Below are 11,778 nucleotides of genomic sequence, written 5' to 3'. Positions count from 1 at the left end.
GCAAACAAACTTTTCATTGTAAAGAGTTTCGTTAATCTAAAAGTGAAAAAGGTGACTCTACTAACAAAACTTAGGAATTGCAAACCCTAAAATCGTCTTTAGAATATAACTAGCCTTTCTCATTTTTGTGATTAACAAACCTTCGGAATAACGAACCTTATTTCATTTTCGGATTGACAAAACAAACAACTTTATTATGCTCTCTTTTAAATGAAATATTCAATGAAATTAAAAAGGTAACATCCCACTTCTCATAGCTTTCTAGTGTGTAATGAGTATTCAACAAACAGCATTATATGATACATGCGTATTTTCCTTTTTATCGTTATAGAGTCTATATTGTATTTGTTCGGTTATAATGAAATTTCGTTATAACGAAAGAAAACTGCCGGTCCCGAGCATTTTGTTATAACGGGAGTGCACTGTACTGCCACCAGGCTGTCCCTGGTTGCCGGCATCGTGTCACTGCCGGCAAACAGGGACAGCCTGGTGGTAGTGTCGCTGCCCGGAAAGCAGTAGATGACAGGTTCGAGTCCCACTGGTTCCCCTTTTTTCCGACATGTTTGTTAATTTACAGATCAGCAGTTGCGACCTTAACAAGTTTTCATTTGTAAAGGGAGACGAACTGAAGAAACTCAAACCTGAGCCTTCACCTCTATTGATAATATCTTTCTTTCATTTATACTAAAGAATTTGTTGAGTAAATATTTTTCGTTCAAGTTTTTTGACAGTTTGTATTCCCTTAAACCAAGTTGACACTTTAAATAATCATAATCTTACGTATCGTGATCAGTGTATGTAAGTGTTTATGAGAAAAGATAATATCCGTATCATCCGCAAGCAAAGTACACTGGAGCAATAACCAAGAATATACATCACTTCCATCCATCAAAAACAAAAGAGGTCATACAATCGATACCTATGGGATTCAATATAGGATGCTTTGTTTAATCGCTTCAATTTCATATGTTTTCTGTTGTGTAGATAATTAAAAATAGGGCCTACCCTCTTTGATTCGATGACTTTGTCACATGATAATATCATAGTCGGTCGAATGACCTTTCTTAAGCATAACTGGTTAAACTTAAAGTGCATTGCTGTCTAATAATCTCTGAAGTCTTTTATGAACATTTTCCCAGAAGTAAGATAAGGCAGGAAGTAAAGAATTTGTACTAATATTCTTCAAAGAGTTCAAAGAGTCGGGACAATTATCCGATTATCGGGATAGAGTGAAAACATAAGATAATGGATCAGCAATGTAATGCATTATCTGCTTGATAAGATTGACACCAAAGCTGTAGTGCCCTTTGGATGCGCTTGGTTTAAGCCCTAGACAAATTAAACTAACTGGATCATTTACCATCTCACAATATATATTGATATCACGTACACTGTTTAATGATTTGTTAATGTAATAAATAATACTAGTAATAAATCAGACAGAAATAAAGCAGTACTGAAGAAAATGTGAAAATTTATGAGATTAAAATTTGAGTGAATATTTTTTTTTGGCGAGGCGTATAGGTAATGTAAGTTTTTATCTATTTGTAAGGGTCTATATAGGCCAACTTCGAAATAAAATGAAATGAAAAAAATCGTGATTGTGATTTTACTTTGACTTTGACTAATGCAAACTTATGTGATTCGTTTCGAGTGTTTATCCAAGGTTTTCTATTTTCTATTTTTTGTGATCATTAATGGTATCATTTTTCTCCCAAAGGTAAATTAACTTAAATACTGTATGTAATGTTACACGTATATCCTATGGGGCCTTTATGCCCTATCAAAATTATAATTTAAGCTCATTAAACATCTCTGACCACTTTTCAGTTGCCAAGGCTGATATCAAAAGCTGAACGTTCTACTATGGGTGGCGTCATCTGCAATTGAACACTGCTAGTGAAAAAGGGTAAACTTATCAGATAATCCGAATCCACTATCCCATTATAAAAGTTTTATAATTATGTTAGTAGGTCTGCACATTATATTTCATAAAACTATGCTTTAAAAAAGGATAGTTTTGTGATGCTGTCGATATGCGATTATAATTTATATCTGCGTGAATGTTAAAGGGTGTGTACAGTTCTGGTCGAGGTGAGGATTTAGCTTTTAATATTTTGCGAGATATTCTGAAAAGACTCTATGATATGTCATATAGCATGCGATTCTAAGGGGTATCAAAAGCTTATTTGATGGAAATCGGTTTTGAAGTGGCCGAGATATCCAAAAACAAGGTGAAACAAAGAGATCCTAATAAAGTTGGGGCATGCAGTCTTTTATTGTTATCACTTTTTTGGATATCTCAGCCATTTGAAAACCAATTTTCATCAAATAAACATTGAATCCTTCTTAAAATTACATGCTCTTTCATATTTCATAAAAGGTTTCTCATTATCTCACTTAAGAATGTTAAAGCCATGAATTCCCACCTCAACCAGTACTGTACAGCCCCTTTAGATACATTGAGCGTGTAAATATAACTTTGTAGTCATTAAAGTCTCCTTTTCAATAAATCAATATTACCAGCTGATTACAGACCCTTTTATGAGGAAAATATGTTTTTTTCTTGAAATAGAATTGAGAAGTTCCATTGAATGTTTAGAAAAAAACATGATCAGATTTGCTACTTCGTAACACCCACGATGACCGTTATTTGTGTGTGTGTGTATGTGTGTGTTCAATTATTGCAAAGATTGAAGATTCAGTGCAACTCAGTTGTTTGAAACTCATCTTGGAGTGAACGTAAAGTCCAACATTACCTCACTCCCTTTCTATGTCGGCGACCCGTACGCGAGAAATATGTGGAATATTGAATAATGGTTGCCTAGTGAGTTTGTATTTTATTTTTTAGGCTGGCTTTTGTGACCCTAGTATTGAAAAATGATATCTAAAAGAATGCAAGTATGAAATCTACACAGAATCACATTTTTAAAAAGACTTCTGTCATAATTCAGTGCCGTAAAATGAGTAAAATGACTTGTAACAGTGTTACAACTTAAGATTATTAAAAACCCGATTAAATGAATTATTTTTAAACTATTTCAATGTACAACAATCACTCGAATAAAGTAGTTTATTACATCTTGTTCCGGTATCTAATGAGATGTAATGAGATGTAAGAAGTCACTAATGCAACAAATAGGTACATTCAAATATTGTGAGTTGCTCCATACAGTGTTAGCAGGAAAAGCGAAAGGACATGAAGAGACTACGGATAGAAAGGAAGGCCGAAAATATTACAAGTCCACAAAATGCACATAAATCATACGAGATTTTTAAATCGGATCCCCTTTCGAAATTGAGAGGAATGAACATGAACCTCTGAACAGCAATGTAATACTCACCGTGCGGCTCTCCTGCGCTCATCACATGATGGCGCAATCATTTTCATTCTGATGAGTCCTCATAACTAACCATCATTATTTCCCAAGTGCAACGCTGTGCAAGGTAAAGGAAGTCTTAATGATTTTTTCTTCATTTGTGCATTTGTTTTCCACCTGGTGCAGTTAATGTAGTTCGGAATATTTGTAGTCTTATCAAGTATTTTTTTCCAAAGAGCTGGCTGAGAAAACTAGCAAACTACGGATCATGTAACACTTTCGTTTATATTCAAAATATTCCAACAAAATCGTGCGAGAACCAAGACTGCTCAACCTCAATCGTGTCGGAGGGAAGAACCCCTCCATGACCCTCCCCCCCCCTCCCCTCCTCCTGCCCGGTCTCTGCGTTGAGATACTAGAGCTTCAAATGATATTTTGTCTGTGCCTGCTGCTTTTTTGGTCTTATTAAACATCTTAATCAGATTGCCAACTTCCCATATATATATATATACACATATATATTCCTCCGTGGGACTGACCCCCTCCCATCCCCTCTACCATAAATGATTAATATTCCAAAAAAGTTCAACCATTCTTTTACATTTAACATTTTTATTGAAAGAATTTTTTAGATATTCCATCAACAGTGTAATGATCGTTGAATAGCAGTTCTACTATTTTGCAAGATAATTTTTCGTGTGGGAAAGGCTACCCCCTCCGACACCCTTCCCCTTCTCGGTCACTATATAAGTTCTCTGAGATATTAAAGTTTTAAATGTTTTAATCAGTAAATCATATCCCATATATCACGCAACAATTAGAGATTACTATAAGTTAGTGCTTGGTTTGTGAGTGTGTGTGTGTGTGTGTGTTTTCCCTTTTACGAGTTAACTTAATCTGATATATTTATCTATATAGCGTGTGCTTTGTAAAAGAAAAAAAAACGAAAGAAGTTATGTTAAAAAGTGATTTAGTAGCACATTTTATTTTTGTATGTGTGTAATAAGGCACATTTGAATTGGCTTGATTAGGAAGATCAAAATAGCTTTTTCTGAGAGTTATGCAGAATTTCATGTCAGTTTTCTTATAAAATCATGGTATAATTTGGAAAAAAACCAAATACATTGTATATCGTACTGTATGCTTGAAAAATGATTCAGCAGCACAAGAAAGAAGAATACAGCTGTTTTTTATGCCTCCGCCACGAAGTGGTGCCGGAGGCATTATGTTTTCGTATTGTCCATCCGTCCGTACGTCCGTACGTCCGTCCCCTTTCGTTTACGCGATAACTTGAGTAATATTGACTGGAATTTTACCAAACTTGGGCCAAGTATTAAATGTGATAGGGCAATTACTTGATTAGATTTTGGGTGAAATCGGCCAAAGGCCAAAGGTCAAAGGTCAAAGTCAAATCTCGAAATTGTATCCGTTTACGTGATAACTCAAGACTGGATCGAGCAAATTTTACCAAATTTCATCAGAGGATGATATAACCAATGATGGGACAGTTACTTGATTAGTTTTTTAGTGAAATCGGACAGAGGTCAAAGGTAAAAGATCGAGGTCAAATTCTAAAATTTATCTGTTTACGTGATAACTCAAAACTGGATGAAGCAGCTTTCACCAAACTTGGTCCAAGGATGATGTATGATAAGGCAATTAGTCGAGTAGATTTGTGGTGACATTGGCTAGAGGTCAAACGTCAAAAGTTCAAGGTCAAATGCTAAAAATGTTGCTATTTCCCCGATATCTATGCAATGCCCGAAGGTATTTTCTTGAAACTTAGTGTAGACATGTATTACTGTGTAAAGATTCTCCAGAGAGAGTTTCATGTCATAAGGTCAAAGGTCAAAGGTCAAAGGGTAGGTGAAAATGTTGCAATGTCACTTTTCTCGCAAATGGTTCAATGTATCTTCATGGAACTTGGTACATACGCATGTACTGACCGGCAGGGATTATCTAGGGAATTTAGGGATTATGGGTCAATTGTCAGGGGTCAAAGGTCAATTTAATTCAATTCAATTTATTTACTTCATATTTTTCAAAAAACTACCCAAACAGACATATGTATAAAATGTACAGAACACCACACAGAGATATACACAAAACAAAGCAAAAGCAGTACAAGGACAGTTACAGTGAAGTATAACCACAGTAAAAAACAGTAAGAACTGCAGCAGATGTGAGGGAATGACAGAAGGCCATTGACCTGTCAAAGGTCAAACCCTTAATGGACTGCATCTTACAAATTTGCATTTTAAAAATTGTCTTTAAATTACAGTAAATAAACGGAGCAAAAAGAAAGATAGTAAAGAACATGACAAGAATAAGATAAAAAGAAGCAATGACAAGATTTACAGGTAATAAACTCAGAAGACAAATACAAACAAGCTAATGAGCTACAACAATAACAAACAATACATGAATAAACAACAGGCAATCAATAAAACTTAAAGGTACCTCATAATATATTGCATACTATTCTTTCTGTAATAAACAAAATTAATATTTCCTTTTAAAATCACTTAATGTGGAACACTGTTTAAACTTATCTAACATATTATTCCAAAGTACAGGACCTTTATAAGAAATCACTGTTCTCGAGAATTTATATCTATAAAAAGGAATATACATTTTATGGGAATTTCTAGTAACATACATATTCACATCAAAATTATAAATGAAATAATCATTAAAAGCATAAGGTAATAACTCCTTGGTGAAGGAATGCATTATAAAAGAAGCAATCTGAAATTCATTAATACTATAAATATCCAATAATTGCAACTTTAAAAGGTCAAGGTCAAGGTCAACTCCTCAAAATTTTACTATTTCCCTCATATACTAGTATATGCAATACTTGCATTATTAGTTTTAAACTTGATATATACATGCATTACCTAATGGAGATTCTCAGGGAAATTTCCAGCCAGAAGGTCAAAGGTCAAAGGCCAGGCTGCAATCCCCCCCCCCCAAAAAAAAAAAATCTATTTAGCACTGCAATTACACTCTTTCTTCATACCTTGGAAATTACTCAATGCATAAATTTATAAAATGGTCAGTCAGAAGTCAAGTAAACATTCTCAATTCCCCAAATATGTGTACCTGCACTCTTTAGACAATAAATAGCAAACCCAGTTCAAGGAAAGTGAACATTCAAGATATTTCTGACAAAGCTGTCATTTCAATATTTTGCCAGTTATGTGAAACTGTCATCACACATTGTGAAGACATTGCGCTATACACCTAATGGGAGAATCATGCATTATGGCGGAGGCATCAGTCGCCATAGCGACATTTCTAGTTTTCGTTGTTGGTAATATTAATTTCATTGTTAATATGGATTCGATATTGAATGAAACTCAAATTAAAAAAAAAACCAAAATAGTGTGTGTGTGGGTAAGTGTGTGTGTTTCTCAATCTTAACAAATAATCAACGTCTCATCATACGTTTCGACTGAATATTTCCCTAATATACCACCTAAAGTGTACACCAGATCGAATGTCAATTCTAAATTCATTTCTAGAAATGCCCATTGCACTGTTTTTCAAATCTATTTTGTGCGCACATGATTTAAACCTTTTGTTGTGACTATTCTTTAGCCGTTCCTTTTGTCATCGTGTTTTTGCGGTTGTCCTCACAGAACTTCTTAATATAGAACACTATTGACTCTTAAAAACGAAATCGGAAAAAAAAATTGAATGCAATGGGAAAAAAAAATGAAATCGCAAAATAAATCCATGACTTTTCGTGGTTCGAAAGGGAGGGGTACCATTGACCTCTAACCCCGGCCCTGCAGAGCAGTCCGATGTTTGGACTGTACGTGTGGGTCCGAAATGGTTTCGTACTATTTTTTTTGCTATTTACCAGCATTTTCACTGATCCCTAGCATTATTTTTCTCTTTTTCGCTTGCGACTCAGCTGGTGTATGTTTTTAGATGTTGCTGAATGAGTGATTTTCTTTCCTTCGAAAAGCGCCCATCGTTTTAAGTACTTCCCGTAATCTTTGCTTGCAATGATCACCAAACGAAACGGTGGCATTGTTGTACAGATGGTGAGACGTCAGTGATTCTATAGCAAATCAAGGAAGTTCACATGACAGTCACGTTACGAAAGACAGGAGCATTTTTCATGTAAATGAATTCACATGAATGGCCATAAAATCAAACACGCAAGTATATAGTATGTATTGCTCTTGCTTGTGAATTTCCAGTCGACTCATAAAAATCTGGCGTGGTTGTGATGTGGAAAACGATTATGTGCAGCTGTAAAAGACGAAAAATAGTGAAAATTTCTTTGGAGTTCTGCCGATATCTTCCAGAAGCGACTGGGCATCAGTTATCACGGAACAGAGATGATTTTTTGGTTACAGCTCGTTATTCCGACGGTTCGTTATTCCGAAGATTCTTTATTCCAAAGATTCGTTATTCCGAAGGTTCGTTAATCCGAAAATGAAATAGGGTTTCTCATTCCGAAGGTTCATTAATCCGAAAAAATAAATGGAATAAGGTTCGTTTATATTCCGAAGGCTCGTTAATCCGAAAATGAAACAAAGCTCGTTGTTCCGAAGGTTTGTTACGGACTATATTATATCACTTCGGATTAACGAACCTTCGGAATAACGAACCCTATTTCATTTTCGGGTTAACGAACCTTCGGAATAACGAACCCTGTTTCATTTTCGGATAAACGAGCCTTCGGAATAGCGAACCCTATCTTATTTTCGGATTATCGAACCTTCGGAATAACGAACCTTCGGAATAACGAACCCTATTTCATTTTCGGATAAACAAGCCTTCGGAATAGCGAACCCTATTTCATTTTCGGATTGACGAACCTGCAGAATAACGAACCTTCGGAATAACGCCACTAAAGAATGTTCGGATAAACGAACCCTTTTTCATTTTCGCATTAACGAACCTCTAGGTATAGGAAATTTGTGTGTTTCGGATGAACGAACCTTCGGAATAACGAACCTTCGGAATAATGAACAGCACACGAATTCTTATCGTTTTTCTTGGATTCACAATGGTCTTTGTTTTCCCATCAGTCGTGCTTACAGACCACAATATCGGGCTTCCACAGCAATATGGCAGATTGAAAACCCACATAAACCCGTTATCAGCAAGTTTGCTGTTGAGACAACACGTTCCGATTAATATTTATCTACTCCAAACATTAATGCTCGATATGATTATACAACATATCATAAAAGACGAAAAACAAAAATACTTGCTAGGTTATCTCATTCATACGCTTCCACTTAAATAGCCCACTTCACATAGCCCAAAATGTGTCCTACATAACTTAGACTACAACTTGATATATTTCATGACAATCTACGTGAAATAAAAATAGTAAGTTTAAAGTTTCATAATGAATGTTTTCGCGACGCAGTGATACAGATTACATTCCTATCAGGTAATACAATTTTATGAGGCGTCAAAGTCCTGATACCGGTATCCGGTAAGTTTACGGTAAGTTTGTCCGGTAAGTTTGCTGTTGAGACAACGCGTTCTGATCAATATTTATCTATTCTAAACATTCATGCTCGATATGATTATATCACATATCGTTATCATTGAAAAGATGACGACAAAAAAAAAATACTAGCTAAGTTATTTCACGTAGCCCAAAATGTGTCCTTCATAACTTAGACTATAACTTAATATATTTCATGACAATTTACGTGAAATAAAAAAGTAAGTTTAAAGTTTCACATGTTTTCGCGACGCAGTGATAAAGATTACATTCACATCAGGTAATGCAATTTTATGAGGTGTCAAAGTTCTGATCTTTATTACTAATCCAAAGTTATAAATATACACACATATTACACACACAGATACAACAAACAATAGTAGAGAACTTTATGTACTTAAACATAGAGGTAACAGTCTTGTAGATATTCATGAAGATCATGTAGGAACCTTGCTTTCAGAATTTGTGTTGCTTGAAAAAAGGGTTATCATGAAAAAGATAGGAACTAAGAAACATTAATAAAAGTTCACATAACTTTTTTTTTCAGAAGAAGAAGAAATGACGGATCACGTTTGATTTGTTACAGTTACCCCATGTGACAACAGTTGACGTATGCCAAAACATACGGACTTTATAACAATAAAAAAGTTCTCTTGGTCTGTTGGTCGATAGAGTGCTTAGACGTACTTATTTAAACGCGTTATTTACCAAGTCAGTTTGAATCAAGGATTACGGACGTCTAAAACTGGACTTTTATGAATAGATACATTGTCAAAGAAAACGTTTATGCTGTGAATGATTTCATTTCATTTCGTTTATTTCATTTCCAACAATGCAAAACATTTTCATATAGACAAAATATCACAAGATCAATACAATGTAGTAACAAAGAAAAAATACGTGAAGTAAACAACACTACGCATCACAAAAGCAAATGAAAATTGAATCAAAATTAAAGTTGCAGGATATGGGGGGAGACATGCTGAAAAGCTGAGCTAAGCTTGTATTTTGCAGTCTCCTCGTGGACAAAAAGACTAAATAACATCAAGGAAGCAAGTTGTTAGATATAATATGAAAGGTGTACAACACATAGGGCCTACAGAGCTATACAAGCAAACAAACAAACAAACAAACAGACGGACAAACAAACACAAGTAAACTCTCTTGTTAAAGAGAAAGACAGAGACAGAAAAAAAGAACACACTGTAGGAAGAAGAGGGAATTACTTTTGAAAGATGAAACAGAAAAAGACACATCAGTGTGACTTATCCACGATTCATTGCAAATAATACTAGGAGCTTTTTTCTGTAACAAAAGTAGTTTATTAAAATGCGAAGAATATGTGTTTCCCAAGGCGAGTATTATTATCATAACTTAGATAAGGTAAAATCAGAGAGGAATGTAAAAGAACATTCTTTGGTAAACAAAATTTGATTATATTCATAACACCCATATTTCTTGAAATAACACGGCTTATAAAATCAATATGTATATTCCAAGTTGGATTACGGTCAAGAATCACACCTAAGAATCTAATTGAAGAGACTTCTCCAATATATAGCGTAACTGTGTCGTTCAGATAGACATTCCTTGGTACATTAGAATTACTAAAACTCATGAATTTAGTTTTTTGAAGATTTGGTGACAATTTATTTGCTGTTATCCATTGAAGTAATTTATCCATTTCAATATCTAAACATCAATTAACATATTAGGATGAGAATATGACAAGAATACATTAGAATCATCAGCAAATAATAGAAAGGGAAGAATGCTTGATGAGTTCGACATGTCATTTAAATACAAAAGATAAATAAAAGAGGTCCAAGCAAACTTCCTTGAGGCACTCCACAATTCTCGCTATCGCCAATGACGTGAAAAGTACCCGGACGTTGATTTAAGCGTTATTCACGGTGCATTATGGGATAGTCCGGGAGCCAAGTCACTTCCGTTTGTACGCGCTTGATACGTGACTAATGCTTTTTACACATAAACCGACTGTATTCTACGTGTACTGTTTTCTCGACTTGAATTTTAGTTTTAATATAATTTGAAATTTCTCTATTCTTAAGAATTTGCTGTTAATACGACTATGGGTTGTTACTGCGAAGCTGTCATGTGTTGTTCGCACGACGATAAATGAACAAATTCTACAGAAATAGGTCCCTTACTGGCATGCGAGACGTGACGTGGCCGCGTGGGTGAAGTTTGCGGGTGACTCCACAGCGCACCGCGACTTACTAGTACATGTACACGTAGTAGTAGTACTTGCTTTGAAGAAATTGCGTCGGAGACAGGATAAGTTCGAGATCACGGTTCGTTCCCGATTGTGTTCGCGGCACCTCGACAGAGAACAAATATAAAAAGATGGGCATTCCATGACGATATCCAGGTGGGTGAATATTTTCCAGCATATTTTCAACGTATACAGAGATGACTGATCAGTGATGTGCACATCGATCGCATGATCAAGCAGTACGATGTACCGATATGTCTGGCTTCGATGTGTGCGGTGGTACAATGGTGCATGCTAATGCAAGGCCTAGGGCAATGCGGGGGCTTGCTATAGCTACAGTGTACGAGTTTCACAGGCCTGGCCACTGGCTGGCTCGGGTACGGCCGCCTACTGTACTAGTATCCGTGGTCGGCACGGCGCTATAGGTAAGGTACACGTACGCGCACGCTAGCGCTGTGCAAAATATACCCCGCGCCGAAAGTGCCCCAGTCCCGGAAACTGGTGCACTAAATCTTGACGAAAAAGCCACATCCGGGTACTTTTTACGTCATTGGCAATAGCGATAATTGATTCGAGACTGAGAATCAGTATACAAATGATGCACAGGAAAGAGTGCGTTAGTGGAGATGTAGCGCAATCGAGGGTATTTACAATTGTGAAACATGCACGAGGCGAAGCCGAGTGCATGTTGCACTACATTGTAACCACTAACGCCACGAAATAATCCTGTGCATCATTTG

This window comes from Diadema antillarum, unplaced genomic scaffold (genome assembly GCF_040938485.1).
Source record: "Diadema antillarum isolate AM-2024a unplaced genomic scaffold, OU_Dant_1.0 seq00000124_RagTag, whole genome shotgun sequence".
NCBI classification, from domain to species: domain Eukaryota; kingdom Metazoa; phylum Echinodermata; class Echinoidea; order Diadematoida; family Diadematidae; genus Diadema; species Diadema antillarum.
The sequence above is the reverse complement of the archived record's forward strand: the minus strand, read 5'-3'. Positions refer to the sequence as shown.